General features: G+C 57.3%; 1 protein-coding gene across 5 annotated transcripts in view; it reads right to left on the bottom strand.

The window, feature by feature from the left end:
- ZMIZ1 (zinc finger MIZ-type containing 1) overlaps positions 1 to 16,291 on the bottom strand; it is a 234,133-nt gene that overhangs the window by 171,992 nt on the left and 45,850 nt on the right. For all 5 annotated transcript variants that reach the window (XM_053909631.1, XM_053909626.1, XM_053909630.1 and 2 more), the window contains exon 2: positions 14,985 to 15,108. The gene's annotated coding sequence lies outside the window, so the exon portion shown is untranslated. The remainder of the gene's footprint in view (positions 1 to 14,984; positions 15,109 to 16,291) is intronic.

Here is a 16,291-nt window from a genome sequence, read left to right as displayed (position 1 = left end):
AAGGGTACACAGAAGGTCTGGTTTGGTCATCAGCTCAGACCAGATGATGTCTTTCCTCTACTGGGGCTGGAGTTTGGTGCACATAGTTCTGGGCTGCAGACAAAGCCATCTCCTTGCAAATTCCTCCCGACATTAGCACGATACAGCGGGATGAGCGCTGGAAGGGGAGCCTAAACACCTGTGTCAGGAGTCTGTCTCTGCTACTGTTTTCCTGCGGGATGCTAGACCTCTCTGGGCCTCAGTTTCTTCATCTGCACAGAAACAGTGAATGAGCCAAAGGTTCCTCTCAGCCTCTCTGAACCCTGGTGACGTGTGATGCTCCTGGTGGCCTCTGGGCCTCAGCCAGACCTTCTAACCACCTACGGAGACCTCCCTTGACCTATCCGTCCCAGCCCTGACCAGGGGCTTCAAGTGGCTTCTGGGGTGCCAAGGGGGGACAGGGCCATCCTGTGTGACAGCTACAAAATTAGATAATCAGCTAATCACCAGCAACTTAGCATCCCATCTTTACATAGAACAAATATAGTATTTACGTAAAAGTTGTTAGGAGTTTCTCTCTTTTTAATTAGCAGAAATAAATGCAAAATAAATGGTAATTAGGCAGCTGATGGATTTGGTAGTACAATTATGCCTGCAGCCGTGCCCCCGTCCTTAAACGTTGCGCACTCCGAGGAATCAGAGGGGCCTATTTATATCGTTTATTTATAAAACAAAGTTAGCAGGAACGGAGGGAAAAGGCCTGGGCATGGCTGGGGAAGGGGGTCTTGGCTGCAAGGGCAGGGTCCTGGGAGGAGAGGAGTTTCAACACCTAAGGAGTGGAGGGGTGCTTGGCGCTCAGTGTTGGGCTGTGGAAGTGTACCACCAAGGCCCCCACGTGTCTATTTCAGGCCCTGCATGTGTCCCTGGGAATGGCCTCCTTGACAGGAAGTAGGCTGGAGCTGTGTGGACGGGCTGGGAACAGCTGTTCTGTGCACTCCTGTCTCTTTTCTAACCCTGGTCCCTACTTCTTTCTTCTTTTCTGGCCCTAGTCCTTCACTGAGCATTCTCCATACTGCATCTGGAGGCATATTCTTCTAAAATATTCTCCTTTTCCTCCAGGAACTCAGCAGCACCAGGTGCAGAATAAAGTACCCAAACACGGGGATTACATTCCAGACCAGGGGAGTCTCCAGTGGGAGTACAGAGGCAGGAGTCCTGAGTGGAGGCAGCCCAGAGGAAGAGATGGGAGCTGGGTTTTGAGGGTTGCATAGGAGTTTTCCGAGAAGGTGGGAAGCAGCAAAAGGATCTGCACATGCAAAGACCAGGAGGTGGGACATAGCATCCCATGACCATAGGAAAGAGCATTATCAGGGGTGTGGAGGATAAGCAGGGCCTCATGGCAGTGGGTCTTGGATGCCAGGCTAAGGGTTTGGACTTGATCCTAGGAGCCATGGAAAGGTCTGAATGGAGAGAGCAAGGTAGCCCCTTCCCACTCATGGTTCATTTCTTACCTTCCCTCCCCCACCCCCAGAGCCAGGGAGAGGGGGAGAGCCACAGGCCATTAGAGGCAGCTGGTTCAGCTCAGCTGAGGGAGCACAGAGCAGGAAGCTAACCTGATTACAGGGGACAGGAGGTTTGTCTGCGGGGGTTGGGGTGGGGGTGTAAGTGCTCTGACAGTGAAGGGAAGGGAGGCACACCGGGCCACTCTTGGGTCTCCTGAGTGAGGGGCCTATCTGTCCTAGGACAGTTAGGGGCCCCCTGCCCTGCCCCCTAACCCTGACTGGTGGGGTGGCCTCATCAAGCCCAGGGGGAGGGGAGACAGCACTGCCAGAGGCCCCACCTCCTCCCAGACCCAAATCCTAGCTCTGTGGCCTTGCACTGTGACCTTGAGGAGCCACTCTCAACTCCAGGCCACACATTCTTGTCTCCCAAACAAAGGCCTGTACTAGAATGGGGGACGGGCAGTGACAAATTCAGCCCACAGTCCCATCCCATACAGTTTCATGGGCACGGAGTTATTAAAACCTCTGTGCTTTTAGGGATTTAGGCGAGGCAGGCATTCTCCTTTGCCGCAGTCCCTGCTGCTCCCTCCTGCCTTACCCCGGCCCAGTGCACAGGCTTGTGTGGCATGCCGTGGAGTACCGATTTGAGACCCTTGCATGATGACCACGTAGGCCCTTCCGGCTGACAACCTGGGCTCCACAGACAGAAAGCCCAGGAACAGGTGAAGGGACAGCAGAAAGGCTGGTAGTCAGAGGAACTTCCTGTCATTGCTGGTGCAGGAGGGAGACGGGAGCGTTCAGGGCCTGGGGCTCCTCTGGCCGCAGAAGGCAGCAGCCCTTCCCCTGCTCTAGTGACTGCCCTTGACTCAGGCTGCCCATCTCTAAACTAGAGTAGTAATACCTGTCCGCCCGAACCTGGGGCCATTAAAAAGCTCAAACAAGCCCGTGACGGTGACCTGCAAGGCAGAGCCCTGTGCGGTGACTTTGAACAGCAGGATTTCCGAAGGACTTCATCAAGGGGACCCTCACACTCCCCCAGCCCAGCCAGCCCTCCAGCCCCTTTAATAAAAAGCAGCGCCATCAAGTCTGGAGATGGTGCCTGAGCTGCTGTCTGCCGTCACTCGTCACTCGGGACAGAGCTCTGAACTTGTAAGGAAAGACAAAGATCACACCGCACCCCTTCTCTGCTCCGTAAGCCTCGCTCCTGCCTTCGGCCAAAATCAATAAAAATCTGCAGTGTGATTGTTTTACCAGCACAAGGGGCCGGCTCCTTGTGCTGACATTCCACCCCTGGCAGCGCTGGGGGTGTCCTTTCATTGCACAACCTCGACATTCGGGGTGGGGTGGGGTCGTGATGGGGGGGCGGCGTGGGTGTGGGGGAGCGGAGGGGGCTGCACACAGCTGCTCTAAGTGCCTCTCCAAAGACCAGCCCGGGTGCTATCCATCAACTGTTTTTCAGGGCTGTGAGGGATCAATGGTATTTGTGCCGCACACTCACCATTAGGACAGGAAAACTCTGCAGTGGAATTGATTTGTTTAAATATAATAACACAATTTCACAGAAAACCGTGGGGGTGGGGAAAGGACCCAGGCAAATAAGACAGTTCAGAGGACGGTACGAGGCACGGGCTTCGAAACCCCTTCTAACACGGTGGTCAAACCGTGGCGCCGCCCCAGTCCCCTCCCCGCCTCCCCTGAGTGCACCGAGGACGCTAGGGTGGGCAGGCATCTCACCTAGTGTCACCCCCGGCTCAGAAGTGCCCCTCGGCAGTTTGCAGATGAGCACAGGGGCCGGCTGCTCCTTGCTGTGTTGTTCTTAGAGGTGACTTTGGCTTGGTGAACATCAGTTCAACCCGGGAAACAACTATTAGGCACCTGCTGTGCTCTAGGCACCTGTGAGGGGCCGCGAGGGAAACCGATAATAAATCCTGGCCCCTGCTCTGAAGGCATCTTGTGGACACAGGGTGGATAAGGCAGGTGTGCAGGTGACAGCACGAAGCCAGGGAGGTCTGGGTTTCCTGGGGTCATAGGGGATGTAAGGGAGCAGTGCTGGGACAGGATGAAGGGCAAAGAGGGGGCGGTGAGGGGGCAGAAGCGGAAGGTCCATCCAAATCACCAGGAGGAGCCCATTTGGAGGGCAGGCTCCCCATCTCCTGAATAGGGTAGCTGCCTGCTCTGATGGTAAGGAAGAGAGATGACTTTATTGATCCGTTAAATGTTCCAGGGCCCTGCAAATACTCAACACCTGTCATTACACTGACTCTCACCATCCCGAGAAGGAGGGACTATTACTACCCATATCCCACAATTAGTACCACTCAGGCTCAGAGAGGTTAAGTGACTGCCAAGGTCGCACAGCTAGTAGGTGATAGAGCTGGGGTTGGGTCCCAGAGCCTGCACGCTAACCACTGTGCCTCCTGCCCTCATTGGGGCTTAGCCCCTGTGTGAGCTGGGGAGACAGGTGGCTCCTGCCCTCCGGAAGCTAGGGCATGAGTTGCACTGGATGGCTTAAGGGGGAGTCGGAGGAAAGGCATGGAGTGGGCAACGACTCGGGCCAGCGTCCTGGTCACAGGCTGTTGCTGCAGGCTTGGCCCTCAGGGTGCTGCTACCTCACAGATGACCTCTTCCAACCTCCCCCAGAGGACAGAGTCCTGGGGACGAAAGTGGTGGGCCAGGCCCTGGAAAGACATGTCTGCAGGGAGAGTCACCCGAGCAGGGAGAGAGGGCTGGGAGAGGCCCTTGTCAGAGGGTGGGGAGGGTACAGGCACAAGGAAGTCCTCAGCGAAGGCAGCTCTGGGCAGGCTCACTGAACCCAAGGAGGGCCTTAATGTCAGCCTTGGAACTTGGGCTTTATTCCTGGTGACAGTGGGAAGCCAGGGAGGGCAGCAGAGGGCCGGGAAGGGCTGAGTAGTTGAGAGGCAAGAAGATGGTCAGACCCAAATGCCAGCAGAAGGTGGGGATGGTGAGGAGGACGCAGGTCCAGAGATGGGTCAGGGGTCGGAATGATCGTTGGATGTGGGGGTGAGGGAGAGGGAGGTGTCAGGAATGACCCAGGCGTCTCCCCTAGCCCTCTGGGGGCCCGGCTGCTCAGCCGTGCTGAGCCAGTGGCTGCCTGAGTCAATAGGAATTGACCAGACCCCAAGGAGCACTGGGCCCCGCCCCCTAGAAAGCCCTGACGTGGGGGAGGGCAGTGCCGGCCAGCAGGCTGCCACCACCTCGGCTCTGTCCCCCTGCTGACCTTTCTCCTTTGTCAGCAGTGCCCTCCATCAATTCACCGGAAGGAGGGCCAGTGCGATCTCGCCAGGCTGCCTGGGCCAGGGCTGGGGGTGGGGGCTCACTCCACCTTCCTTCTTTTAAGGAAGAGGTCTCCAGAGCATCTCTAGAAAGCCAGCAGCAGAGGTGCCAAAGCCCTTAGTGCAAATGGGCAGAGTGAAGACTGGTCGGGGTGGGGGTGGGGGCACAGCCACAGTCCTCCTGCTGGCAGATGGGAGAGAGGGAGAGGAGGAAGCTGGATGGGGGTGGGGGTGGGGAACTGCAGCCAAGCTGTGGGGGATGGGCAAAGAGGACAGTCTAGAAGTGGAATCTGTGAGGTGGGGGAAGGGGCCCAGCGGGAGCAGGACCTCCAGAGCCCAGAGTGCACCAGCCAGCCCCAGAACCAAGGAGGGAGTCCAGAGGGGCGGGCAGGGCTTAGGATTTAGATGGGGCTCGCATGGTCAGCTGTCCTGGTGTGCCAGCAATGGAGAGGTGTGTGGGATACGGAACTCCCGGTACTAAAACCGGGGTGGTCCCAGGCCAACCCTAACTGTTGGTCACCCTAGCAGGGCTGAACCTAAGTTCGGGTTTTTAGTTCTACCACTTTCAGATTGTATGTGACCTCTCTGTGCCTCGGTTTCCTCATCTGGAACACGATGCTTATAAGAGCACCTTGTGCACGGCTGCCATGAAGATGAAGTTAAATAATGTACGTAAAGTACTTAGCACCTGACACAGCACCCGAAACTAACCATTCAACAAATGGCAGGTGGCCACGGTTATTACCACCGACGGCTCCTGCTATCTTACTACCATGAGGACTGGCTAATGCACCCTGAGTGCTCTCCCCGAGCCAGACCCCACTGTATATCTGTGCCAGTTTAATCTCACAGCGCTTACGGGGCAGGGGCCGTTACTACCCCCATTTTCACATGCAGAACTCACGGATGAGCTCAGCCACTGGCCTGGGTGCCCACGGCTAGCAAATACAGAGCTCAGAGAACCACTTCTGTTTCCACGGGGCTGACCCCACAGCCAGGGACCTGTAGGCCAGTGTCAACACAATTCTGGTTACACTGACCCAGGGCAAGAAGTAGACAAACACACGGGCGGGGCAGGCCTAGCAGCCCGCTCTGGGGCCGCGTAGGAACAGGCAAGGGACCCCTGCTCCCAGGGAGACTGAGTCCCTGATCCTCAGTCTGGATCAAGACTGTCCCCTCCGGTCCGAACACATCAACCAAATTTATTAGGTTACTAGGGCCTGCTGATACCATAGCAAGAGGAAGGGAAGAGAAAGGAAAGCCCCCAGAGGTACTCAGGCCTCCTAGTGGCCCTGCGGGCCCAGCCGTCTTCATCTGCCACTCTGCAAATTACCTCATTTCATTCTGACAACGACACGACCAGATCACTGATGATGCCCACTTCACAGATGAGAACACAGAGGCTCAGAAACTTGCGAAGGTTGCACAGCTGGATTTAAACATGTCCAGCTCCAAAGCCTGGGCTCCTCTTGGCTGATCATGTAACAGGACGAACAGGCAGCAGGAAGGCAGGCAGCCACGACTTGTATGTCCATGTTAGGACTTGAGGTGGGCACCAGATAACTCTGAGGATGAGGGGCACAACCTCCCCTCCCCTTAGAGTTCAGGCAACCCTGGAGAAACTCTGGCAGCTCTAGAAAGGGGCCCAAACACGTAGGGGTAGGGTGGCCAGCCTGGCAGGGTACTACTGCACCCGGGGAAAAAGGGGGTGGGTGCAGGGGTTCGGGGAGGGGCCTATTGCTTCAATATCTGGGGGTCAGGTAGGCCTTGCAGAGACCTCTCAGTCTTTCGGAGCCGAGTGAGCAATGCCATTCCTGCCACGACCCCTAGGAAGTCCTCAGCGCCAGGAACCGCGTGCTCACAAAGCAATTAGCTTCCAGCACCCAGGAAAAAGATCGCTGAGGTGGGCAGGCAGGCGCTGGCTGGGCAGGGGCCCCGGGAAGCTGGGCCTAGTTATTTTTAGCATCTTGATTCAAGAGGAAGGAGGCCCTCCTCCCCACCAGGTAAATGTCACTACACTGGCAGACCCAGACAATTAAAGTAGCTGGAGGCAAGGAAGAGAGACAGTCCCCTGTGTGTTTTCGGCTCCTGGGCCCCTGGGCCCCCAGGGTGGGTCTCCCTTCCTCCACATCCTCTAGGCCCTGGCACATCTGCCTTCTGGCATGAACGGGAAACACTGGCTTGTCCCCAAAGGAGCTTGACTAGGGGCCTAGGACCCTGGGTTTGAGCTCTGGCTTGTCAGCATGACCCTGGCCAAGTCTCCTACCTTCTCTTCCAGAACTGCAGTTTCTACAAAACGGGCCCCCACAAAGCCCACCATTTCATTATTTACGAGGGTGAGAGGAGCCGGGGTCATGAAGAGACTTTGCATGAAGGCGGCTTGCCCTTCTTGCTGTGGGTGGTTGCTGTATTCTTGCAGAAGACAGTTCTGGGCTTCCCAAGCAGGAACCCAGGCCAGGTCCGGGCTAACGGGGCTTGAGCTGGCCGCTGTGCAAACTGCTGGGGAGATTTGCTCAGTCTTGGGTATTAGGAGTCGAAGAGCCTGTGGCTACCACCCTGCTCATAGGGAGAGGGTGAGAAAGGCCGCTGTGGGTCAGTGGAGGGACAGCAAACACAACCTGGGCTGAGCCCAGGGCTCCAGGGAGGGCCTGAACTCAGAAGGGCACCAGCACACAGAGCCCGCGACGCATCACAGGCCTGGCACGGGCGTGCAGGGCTCAAACGATCACCTCCTTATGTCCGGCTCTGAGCTGGCCCATGCCCTTGCGGATGGCCACCCCTTCCCCCCTTCTCTGAGAGAAGAAAAGCAGTAGTTGGTGACAGGAAGGACAGGGGAGGCCCACCCTCCAAACTCTCAGCTCCAGAGTCTGCTCTGGGAGCCAGATCCTTAGCCCATAGGAGGGTCTGCCCCAGAGGGCCTGATCTCCCCTCCTCCCAGGCTGGGGGAGACTCCTGGCAAGCCCCTGGAGTCTGAGGTCAGCTCTCCCCAGCCAAAGAGAAGGCCTGGGTCCAGCACCAGTGCCCTTGCCCAGTTGCCCGCCAACTCCCAGGGAGCCTAGGATCCTGGCACCTGCCCACAGCCTCCCCAAAGGCAGGCCCTTCCACTGAGGCACTGCCCTGCTGTGTCTGGAAGTCCAGGGAGATCTGAGGGAAACTGAGGAATGGAAGTACGGCAGGAATCTGTTCAGGGATTTAGTAAGTTAGAAGCAAAGTGCAAGCTTCCTCCTCCTTCTGCCATCTGGCCTCTAGGGGGCATGTCCAACTCACTTCCTCACTGCCCAGTCTGTGCCCTCCATCCAGCCCGCTGATCTGCCCCTCACCCCTACTCTGAGTGCCTGCCTCAGGGCCTTGGCTCAGCTGGTCCCTTTGCTTGGAATGCTTTCAGTTCATAGTCACGTTCATTCTTCAGGGTCCGGCTGGAGCTCCACCTCCTCCAGGAAGGCCTCTTTTTTTTTTTTTTTTTTAATGTTCATTTATTTATTTTGAGAGAGAGAGAAAGTGTGCATGGGGGAGGGGCAGAGAAAGAGAGAGAGAGAGACAGAGAGAGAGAGAGAGAGAGAGAGAGAGAGAATCCCAAGCAGGCCCCATGTTATCAGCACGGAGCCCGATGAGGGGCTCAATCTCAGGAACCATGAGAACAGGACGTAAGCTGAAATCAAGAGTCAGACACCACCCAGGAGCCCCAGGAAGCCCTCTTTGACCCTAGACTCCCTTGGAGCCCAGATGTTTTTCCTAGATACCTGCAAATCCAGTGTCCTAGACTGTCGGCCTCTGGGCACCCTGCTGTGGCTCGGCAAAGGGCGGACAAGAGACAGGAGTGGTCCCTAGTTCCCTGAATCTATTTTCCTTTCTCACCCCCATGTAGATTGTCGGCTTTCAAATAGGGCCCTGACTCCAGAGCATTCTCTCTGCCCTGGCATCTGGGCCTGCAATCTCCAGCCCTCACTTCTTGCTAAACAGATAAGAAAGGCCCTAATGGTTAGAAGCCTTGGCAGGAGGTCATGATTATAGGAGGTGGAATACAAAAGAGGCTTAACAGAGCCAGTGCCCCATGCAAGTTCTCAGTGCCGGCTCTGGATGAACCTCCACAGACCCCTAGAACTTCCCAGGCCCCAATCTCTGTGCCCTCAGCCCCTCAGGGGTTGGTCCTGCCTTTCCAGAAACACTGCGCCCCATGGCCAGGTCACTACCACCACTGCAGGTCGTGGGCCCTGCCAGGGTCTACACCTGCTATGTTTCCAAAGCAGGGATGGTATACCTCCAACACAGATGCCACCCTGGCTGCCCCGCCCAGTGTCCGCTCCCTCCCTGCAAGGTCACTGAGGCTGGGGGCCTTGGACACGGCATGGTTGCGCTTGTCCTCATCCTAAGTGTGTGGCTTATGGACCAGAGGGAGACCAACTCCAGAGCTCCGACAGAGCCAGGTGAGCAAACATCAGTGGGAGGGAGAAGCGCCATGGTGAGTAACACCCAAGGAATCCTTCTTGGCATAATTTGCCAAATCCCAGCCCGTCCTTGGAGAGTCCTGTTGGTGGCCAAGGTCAGGGGTCCCTGTGGCGCATGTGTAGCTCTGTGAACCTACAGGGGTGATCACACCCAACTGGAGAGGCTCACACCGGACTCTGGGAGAGCCAGAAGGAGCCCTAGACCTTCCCTCCCACCCTCAGGAAAGATGCCTCTTGCCTGGCCTGCTGGCCTCTTGCACCTGCCACGGTGATGCTGTACGGCCCTGGGCTGGTCTCAGGCCTCTCTGTCTCTACCACATCACTTAGGGTTCGCTCTGCACAGGGAGGGGTGCAGGTGGTGCCAACAGAGGGTGGCACCTGGGCAGCTTCCTATTCCAGCATTTTCCTCCTGGTAAAGAGCTCCAGCCCCTGGCCCAGGAGAGGCCCAGAGGTGCCTGGGGTGCTGAAGATGGCCTGGAGAAGCTGGGGGTCCAGCTAGCTGGAGTAAACAAGCCCCTAACCCTGTTCCTCCCTGCTGTCACCGTCTCTGGGTGGAGCTGGGAGCCCCACTTAGTGGGCCAAAGCCTGCCCTCCCTTCCTGTCCTTCACAGAGGAGCTGCTGCTCGACAACCCTTTTGGCTCCCCACTCTCTGCAGGAGCAAGGTCAAACTCTGGCCCAGGCTTTGAGGCCCTCAGGGGCTGCCTCAGCATCTGCCTCCAGCTGTGGCTGAATGAATTTTCCTCTCCAACTGGACATCCCACTGGGTGAGTCCTGCCAAGTTGTGTGGAGACCCCAGGAAGACCTTAGTCTTCCACTCCTCTGTGTAAGGATCCAGCCTCCTCCTCCAGGCAGTCCCCTGGCCTGCCTCCTCGAGTGTCAGGGAAGAGCTGCTCCTCCCGTTTCCTACTGCCTTCACCCATCAAGGGCCCCCTCCAAGAGTGCTCTGCACTGGAGACTCTGTGACATCCAAGCCCAAGGCTGTGCTTACCCAGCTTCTCAAACGCAGATTCACTTTTGGATGCCAACGCCTAGCACGATACGGGAGCCTGGTAAATGTTCAGCACACTCTGGCTGACAGAGTGAACAGATCACTCAGAAACATGCAAGTACCTATCCGAGACAGTTTGATATAGTGGGGAAAATACAAATAAAATGTCAAATGAGACTGGGCGGAATCCCAGCTCTGTACCGATAGCTCTGTGACCCTGGGTATGCCTCTTAACCTCTCTGTGCTCTGAGTTTCCTTATCTGTACAACAGGATAACCTCAGCTTCACTGGGTTGCTGAGTCCCTTGAGATCATTGCAGTGCGTGACCCCTGAGCTGTCCCAGGCCTCTGGTTTGACTTCCCAATAAATAACTGCTCAGAGAAGGGCAGCAGCTGCTTCAAGGTCACACAGAAGGTGTGTGAGCAGGGCTGAGGCTTGACCAAAGTCCTGCCCAGAGAGCCTGCCAGGGCAGTAGCCCCGCTCTGCTGACCCAGAGAGTGTCCCACCTGCGGCAGGAATGATCAGGGGGCTGTAAACTATTTCCAGCTCCAGGCTGGGGTCAGGGTTGCAGAGGCTGGGGGGGTGGAGGGGCCTGGGCTGCAGGCAACAAATTCCAGGCAAGGAGAGTGGGGTGTGCATTCTCAGCTGGCGCTGAAGACTGACAGGCATGCCACATGGGGACCCTGGAATGCCAGCTCTGCATGGCCCTGGCCAGGCCCGCTGTGAGCTGGGCTTGGCATTCAAGGTCTCTGCAGCCAGCCCCGAACCCGTCTTGCACCACGTAGCCCTGGAAGTCTGCTGACTGACAGCTGATGGGTATGCATGGTGGCAGCATGAAGCCACAAACCAGGGGCTGAAGGGGCTGGCCAGGGAGTGTGGCCGTCACCCCAGGTCCCTGCCCACAGAGGTGTGATCGACAACTGTTTGCGATTACCTCACATGAAACTCAAATCCAGCCCAACCCCCATCCTGCTGTCTCCCTACGTCCTTTCTTAAATGACACCGACCATGTCACCACCCTCCTCCATGTGTCCACAGCACTCGCGTCAGCTCTGTCACCGTCCTCCAGCTGCTCGCCCACCATCAAGCCGTATGCTGTGGAGCGCTAGCCATGTTCTAGGCACCGTCGCAAGGATTCACATGGCTTAGTTCCCTGGATTCCTCACAACGCAGTGAGGTAAGTCCTATTCTCATCCCAAGTTAACACCGAGGAAACGAGCACAGAGAGGTTAAGCCACTAATCTGGCATCACAGAAGAGCGGCAGAGCTAGGCCCAAAGCTGAGGCCCAGAGTTCATACCCTTGATCGTGTCAGTGCCCTCTGCCTTCATCTACCACGGGTGTTCAGAGCACCTTTTACAGAGTGCTGGCCACGTGGGACCAGCTGTCATGCCCCCGGCCAGAAACCCTCTCTCTGTGTCCACCCTTTGTAGGCTGTATGGCCCAGACCAGCCGGGACCCTCTCACCTCTCTGCCTGATGTGGGACTCGCTCGAGCTCCGGAGCCACATATATCTGGCTCCAGTCTGCCTGGCTGTGGGGACTGGGCCAAGTCACCCGCAGGGAGGAAGAGGGGTGGGGCTTTGTCTACTCTAGCTGGCCAGACCTCCAGCTCCACCAGAGGCTGGAGCTCTTGACCAGGGGGAAAAGCCAGTCTTCCAAAATACCGAAAGAGCCCAGCGACCTCCCTCTGTCGCCACTGTCTGCGCCTCTGCCTGTTGTGGACCTGACCTGGGTCCAGGCACTAGCCTCTGTTCCCCGTTTAGCAAACGGGAACAGGACCTCTACAGGGCTTGCTCAGTGGCCTGATGGAGTGTGCAAGGGCTTTGCACACGATAGAGAAGTCTACAGTGCACGAGGTCACGGTGACTCCTGGAGGGATCCCAGGGCAAAGGTTGGGAGATAGAGGCCGGGCTCAGAGAAGGCTCCGTGGCTTTTGACCTACAGGAGTGAGTTTGCCAAGCAGAGACGGGTGTGCAAAAGACGACCAGGCAGAAGATTTGCAAATAAAACACAGAGCAGCCGTCCCACCGCCCCCTGCCATGGTGGGTTTGGCAAAGCACAGAAGAACTAGGCTGCCAGAGGTCAGGGAATCCTTGAACAGCACTGCCTGTCAGAGGGGCTGTAATCCCACCCTAACCGAAGCCACCGTCACGGGCTGCGGGGGACGACGTGGATGCCAGCACTGCTCTGAAGAGCTCGACATCTCCCCCCTTGGCAGACGAGGCTCCCACAGGTGACAGGGGACACGCCCGAGGTCTCTACTGGTGGAGCCAGCATCCAAACTCAGTTCTTGGCACTTAATCCCATGACCACTACCCCTATTACGGGCAGGGCTGGCTTCACGGGCAACTGCACAGGGCCCCACGCTTAGAAGGACTCACTCTTGGTTTCACGTGCTGCCGCCATCGTCTTGAAATCCGTAATCATTTATGAACAATGAGCCCCTCGTTTTTGTTTCCCACTAGCCGGTCCCGATTCTAGTAAATTCTGACGGACGCTTACTGGGGGAGGAGGGAAGGGCCAGTGAATGAACTTTTACTTCTCTGGGACATTGCAAGAGCCAGGCTCTACGCTTGGTCCGCCCTGTCCCTCCACGGCAACCCGGCAAGTCCTTCCCAGATTTCTTCCCCACACAGGGGCTAACCTCCCGCACCAGGCAGAACCCGCAACTCCCAGCGCCCTGGGAGCTTTGACAGGTGAGAAGCTACCGATCCCTGAATAGCTACTTCTCCTTGGAACACATCCCTCCTCGTGTGTGCACGTGAAGGCATCCCTGCGCGTGTGTGGGCGTGTGTGGGCATGTGTGTGCCGTGAGAGCTTGTGCCTTTCTGCTGGGGAGTCAATGCGGTTTGTGAACGTGTGCCTGCGAGCACGTATGTGCATGCAAGTCTATCTGTGTGCGCGCGTGTATGTTTGGAGCATGCGTGAGTGATGTCTGTGTACACATGCATGCGAGGGAGTGCTCCTCCTACCTTGCTGCGTGCATCTGTGCGCGTGACCATTCATGTACGGGTGTGCACGCACAGCTGTATCCCCTGAGCATGCATGGACAGGTTTGTAAGCATGTGTGCACCTGTGTGCACGAGTGTGTGTGCACTTGCATTCATGGTTATGGGTATGACTGTGGGTGGGGAGAATCTTCTGGGACTTCTGTGTGTATCAATATTTCTTCATGAGAACATGAAGCCCGCATGTAACTATAACGCCATTCAAATCATCCTCCTCCTCGTGAAAATCTTGGCTCTCTCAGAGATACCTGGCCCACCACCTCCAAGAAGCCTTCCTGGATGCCAGACTCCCCATGCTCACTCTATCATTAACCCCCATCCCACATCCTGGCAGCTTTCCCACCCTCATGCCCCACCCCCCCACCCCCCCCACCCTGGCCAACTGCAATCCTGACAACTTCCCTGCCTTGGGGTGTTATATTTTCACTCCTTGTCTGTGCCCGTTGCTCTGGCCCTACTTGAGGCATCTGACCTCTTGCTGTGGCTTGGGAGAGTCCCACTAGTCCCCCTGCTTCCAGCAGGGTCTTTCCAATGGCCTCTCCAACGCAGCCACCTTCATTAGGTACCTACCTGACTCAGAACCCTCCATGGCTCCCCACTGCCCTGGGGATCTATTTCTCCAGCCTGGCATTTGTCGCCCTTTATAATCTTCCCATCCCCTTGCCAACCTCATCCCCCATCCTGCCAGGCTCTCCTACCTATCCCCTGTTCCTGTCTCCCCACAACGCTCGTCACTGTTGAGTTACCTCCCCCAGAATGCCCCCCTCTAACCTCTGAACATTGTCTGCTCCACTGGTACGGGGCTCACATGACATCTGCTGTGATCTCCCTGCTTCTCCGCCGGAGCGCAGAATGAGATGAGCCCCTTTCCCCTGTATCCTGGGGCCTGACATCATGCCTGGCATATATTAAGTGCTTAATACAAGCTAGGGAAACTGAATTAGGGAAGCCAAGAGAGGGAGAACCCTACCCAGCCAACATGCCCCTCCTCTAGAAGGGGCCACAGGTGTCACTTTGGTGACCCCAGAGGCCAGGCCTGGTCCGTGTCACATCACATCCACAAATGAGTCACGACCCCAGACATCTGTAGCCACACTTACCTTGTAAAAGTCCCCTCCCTTTGCCTCGAGTGGGTTAGGACTTAGCACTTCTGAAGACCCCGGGATTGCTTCAGCTCCTGCCCCCCAAGAAGAGGCTAGCAGAGGTGGGCAAGGCCAGGGACAGAATGGTCCAAGGATTAGGGGCCATATAGAGCCAAAGGTGAACCCCACGGGAGGCTCAGCCAGACATGGGACCTTGGGCAAGTTACTTCCCAACCCACAAGCCTCAGTTTTCTTGTCTATATAATGGAGAGGATACCAGGCACCCGCCTCACAGGTTGGTGTGCAGATGAAAGGAATTAATAGCGACACGGCACTTAGCATGGTGCCTGGCACACAGTGAAATGCTCAGCATGTCGGCAGACCCAGCATTATTATTCTCACGTATAGATGAGAGGGCCGAGGCCGCCAGCAGCGGAAGCACGGGACTGCTTAAGGCTACGTGGGACTTGGAGAAAGAATACATCCAAATCTCAAAGTCCCAGCCCAGGGCGCAACCCCCCTCCGCCGTCTGGCTCCGTCTGAGAGGAGGAGGCCAGGGAAGAAGCGAAAACTAGGAGGTGAGCCCCATCCCCTCGTGCCTCAGTGGTGACAGCCCAGTCGCCCGCTCCCCAGGACCCACGCCGGCTGGTGTGAGCCGCAGCAGGGGCCAGCCCGGCCCGCTCACCTGCGAAGGCTTCTGCGGATGGCCAGGACTCGAGGCTGCTCAGAGCGTCAGGGGAAGGAGGCCGAGGAGGGAAGACGGCTGTGGCTCCCGCGGTCCGACGTGGCCGGGCACAGCGCTGCAAGTCCTGCGGGACAGACCGGGCGGGCACAGTGAGCTTCAAGCTAACCTTCCCGGCAGCTCCCACCCGCTTCACTGACCGGCAGGCTCTGCCCGCCTGGGCTCCTCTGGCTGACCTGGCGCACCGAAGAGGAGCCGTTCCAGAAGCTGGGCGCTGCCCGCCCCCTCCCCGGCAAGGGCCTGTCTCCCGGACTTCGTGCTAGAGGCCTGGCCCCAGCCCTGGCGTGGGGGGCTGCCCCTCTGCGACCCCACGCCACAGCACCAGCACCCCGGTACACACAGACCACTGTGCTGCAGCCGGCCGGGACCCCGGGACCACGGGACCCCAGGACCCCGGGACCCCGGCCTTGGGATAAGTTTGGTGCTCCGCTCAGAGCCCTTTCTTCCACTCCTCTGTCTTCCAAAGCCCTGCTGGCCTTGGAGACTCTGCTCAAGTGAAGTGAGCCCTTTCCTTACAAATTCTGTGTAATTTTCTGAGCCCTTTCCACAGAGCCCTCCCTGACCTGCCCCTTCTTTCTTTGTTCATCACCCAGGGGCTTGGGGTCTGGCTGACCGGGTCTTCTCCGGCTTTCTGGAGGCCCGTTTCCTCCCTGGGCAGAGCTCCCGGACATCAGGAATGAGATCTAGTTTATCCTCTGAGGCTCGCAAGGCCAGCGACCGCTGGAGGGATGGACGGACAGACGAGTGAGTGACAGACAGACAGTGCGGTGAAGGTGTTTGGTGAACAAGAGGAACAAAACTGGCCAACCGACATGTGTCTTGAAATCAGGAAGCCCGCTGAGCTCTCCAAGGGCCTCCTGATGCCCTCCCCCCTGTTAGATTCTAGAATACAAGGCTCAGGTTGGTAAGAGGCAAGAGACTTGGTGATGGTGATACCCTTCTCTGCTGATTCACGAATGTGGAAACCAAGGCCTTGATGGGGAAAGGGTTTCCTCCCAGGGTCCCACAGCAAGAGAGAGCCAAAGCCAGAAGCAGGCCCCAGTCTGTCTGGGGACTCCCTTGCCCACTGCCCAGAGCTGTCACGGATGGAGACCGCCATGGCAATCCCCTCCAGCTGCAGGCACCCAGCCTCCCTGAGTGTTGGGGGACCAGGCAGGCCATCTGATCGGATGGCCCTACGTCCCCCAGCCTGGAAGCCTATAGCTCAAGGTGGGCCCAGAGGGGACATTATAGAAAGCCTCAGGCTCAGT

Source organism: Panthera pardus, unplaced genomic scaffold (genome assembly GCF_024362965.1).
Source record: "Panthera pardus isolate Hobbes unplaced genomic scaffold, ASM2436296v1 HiC_scaffold_22, whole genome shotgun sequence".
NCBI classification, from domain to species: domain Eukaryota; kingdom Metazoa; phylum Chordata; class Mammalia; order Carnivora; family Felidae; genus Panthera; species Panthera pardus.
The sequence above is the reverse complement of the archived record's forward strand: the minus strand, read 5'-3'. Positions and strand labels throughout refer to the sequence as shown.